Here is a 2,457-nt window from a genome sequence, read left to right as displayed (position 1 = left end):
ACCAAACCATCCGGTAAAAGGACAGTAATTAGAATTAGGCGCTGATAGACAGAAGAAACCTTACAAAACCGGGATCCGTGGACCATGATAATGCAGGAAGTAAGGTTTGCTAAAATTTCCCTGCGTGTCCTAGGCTCCTAGCATCATACGAAAAAGAAAAAAAAAGGTGGACCCAGCTCAATCAAGCTCGCGTCATCAGGCCAAAGCACAGACTGACGTGGCGACCCATGTAGCCACCTGAGCATTTCATCACTGCTGGTACAACAAATGTGGGGTGAGAGAGGCTCGAACTCTCGACCTCAGGATAACTCAATAGCTATGAGACCTACGCGCTAGCCAACTGCGCCACCACCCCGTTGTGTTTAGACTTCGAGTAGAATAATTTTATACTTTCTCCGATGATTGAATGCCCGCTGCAGCAGATACAAGTCTTCCGGCGGGAGGGACCCAGGCTGCAAACGGAATTTTTTTTTCGAAAGGGAGGACTATATTAAAAGAGCGTACAGTACAACCCTGCATTTTTTCAGGAAACACCCCAGTACATCAGATAAAAACACACACACCCAGCGATGCCTCCTTCATCGTCTTCAACGCCGGCGATTCCATTGAAGCACCAGAGGCTGGCCAAATCCGCCTTCTGTCATGCTGAGGGACTCCATGACATTGGAAATGCTGCAGCAGCCCACACCTTGGAGCATCCATGGCACATCGATCTCAATAACCACCCATCAGCCGTCCCACCAACAAGAGCAGAAGCAGAAGAAATCCGCCGCCAGCATGCAACGAGCTGCCAGCTGAAAGAGCAATCCATGGCCATCGACGAGGACATCGACGCCCCAGAAAAAGAAACCCTCGCAGGGAAGAACAAAAGATCCCCCCTTCCACACCAAAAGAGGGATAAAATCCGCTCCGGCGATCCAAAGGCACGGGTTGGAATAGCCTGTGGTTGCTATCCAACAAAACAGCAACCCATGAGAAAGAAGTGACACAGGGAAAAGGGAGAAACAGAGACCTGCTGCAGCAAAAGAAAGGAGCACGCACCATGAGGTCGGACCCGCCGGAACAGATCCAACGGACACCAGCGCCTCCAAAGAAGAACATTATTTGCCGATGAAGTGTCTCCCACCATCCGCCACTCCCGGTCAACCTATCTACACCGACGACTGCCGGTAAGCAAACCCTAGCTCCGCCACCAACCAATGACGACAAGCAAAACTAGACCTAGGAAGACACCTACCTAGCCTACATACATCCACATGACGATTCCGCGATCCATCTCCCTCTCCGACATCAAACCGGAAGCGGACGTCACCCCGAAGTCGCCCTTTTCCGCCCCTCTGTCATGTAGCTGGGGATAAAAATGAGCCGAAGTTTACCCATTTAGGCTGCAAATAGAATTGTGTGTTTGCTGCACAACATAACCTCACCTAGAGCTGCACAGCATTCAGATTTGGTTTCTGACGAATTCGAAAAAAAAGGAAAGAAAGCACAAAATCAACACCCATGTCGTTTACATGAGGTGCACCTGGATTGTTAGAACCGGCCACAAAGGCCCATATACCAAACTCTGTATAAAAACAATAACAGGACCTGGAGCTGTTCGATCATGAACACCGTGAGACTAAAATGGCACACATATCTTACAAGTTACTCAAGGCGTTTGGATCCTTGAGCTAAATTCTAGTTCATGTCACATTAAATCTTCGGAGGCTAATTAGAAGGACTAAACATGAGTTAATTATAAAACTAATTACACAGATGGAGGCTAATTTGCGAGATGAATCTATTAAGCCTAATTAATCCATGATTATCACATGTTTACTGTAGCATCACATTGTCAAATCATGGACTAATTAGGCTTAATAGATTCATCTCGCAAATTAGCCTCCATCTGTGCAATTGGTTTTGTAATTAGTCTATATTTAATACTCCTAATTAGTATCTAAACATTCGATGTGACAGGAACTTTAGGAGGGACTAAAGAACCAAACATCCCCTTACAAACATATATGCGCACTCACTTCTATGAACACTCATACACCCTCACCTTTTGAGTTCATATAACAAAATGCGAGATATGTCTTCTGGATGATGAAGTCACCTTGGAAGTCTTGTGTCAATGGGTCCATGGTAGCAAAGAAAAATGCATCCTCACTTCACACCATAGACTTTGTGAGATATTTATATTTTAACTTTGATTAGTATCTTTTTACTAGATTATAGTAATAATATCTACATAGTATGAGATCATTATTTTTTTCATACAAATCTACACATGTAATTTTGATGTATACAAACTAAATATTTTAAGAACTATTGACATTGATTATATTAAAAAAAATACTACATTTTAGTCAAAACATTAAATGTTTATGAAAAAAAGTACCGTTGAATATGTCGGATGGGGGGGGGGGGGCATGCCCCCCTAGTAGATCTGCCTTAGTCCTTGATACGATA

The 2,457-nt window shown here is 44.2% G+C and overlaps 1 non-coding gene across 1 annotated transcript; it reads right to left on the bottom strand.

Annotated features, from left to right (window-relative positions):
- Nucleotides 1–270: 270 nt before the first annotated feature.
- Nucleotides 271–355, bottom strand: TRNAM-CAU (transfer RNA methionine (anticodon CAU)). The gene is given in 2 exon segments: nucleotides 271–306; nucleotides 318–355. It is a non-coding gene; the product is annotated as a tRNA-Met (tRNA).
- Nucleotides 356–2,457: the final 2,102 nt, after the last annotated feature.

The sequence above is a fragment of the Setaria viridis genome, chromosome 3, assembly GCF_005286985.2.
Source record: "Setaria viridis chromosome 3, Setaria_viridis_v4.0, whole genome shotgun sequence".
NCBI classification, from domain to species: Eukaryota; Viridiplantae; Streptophyta; class Magnoliopsida; order Poales; family Poaceae; genus Setaria; species Setaria viridis.
The sequence above is the reverse complement of the archived record's forward strand: the minus strand, read 5'-3'. Positions and strand labels throughout refer to the sequence as shown.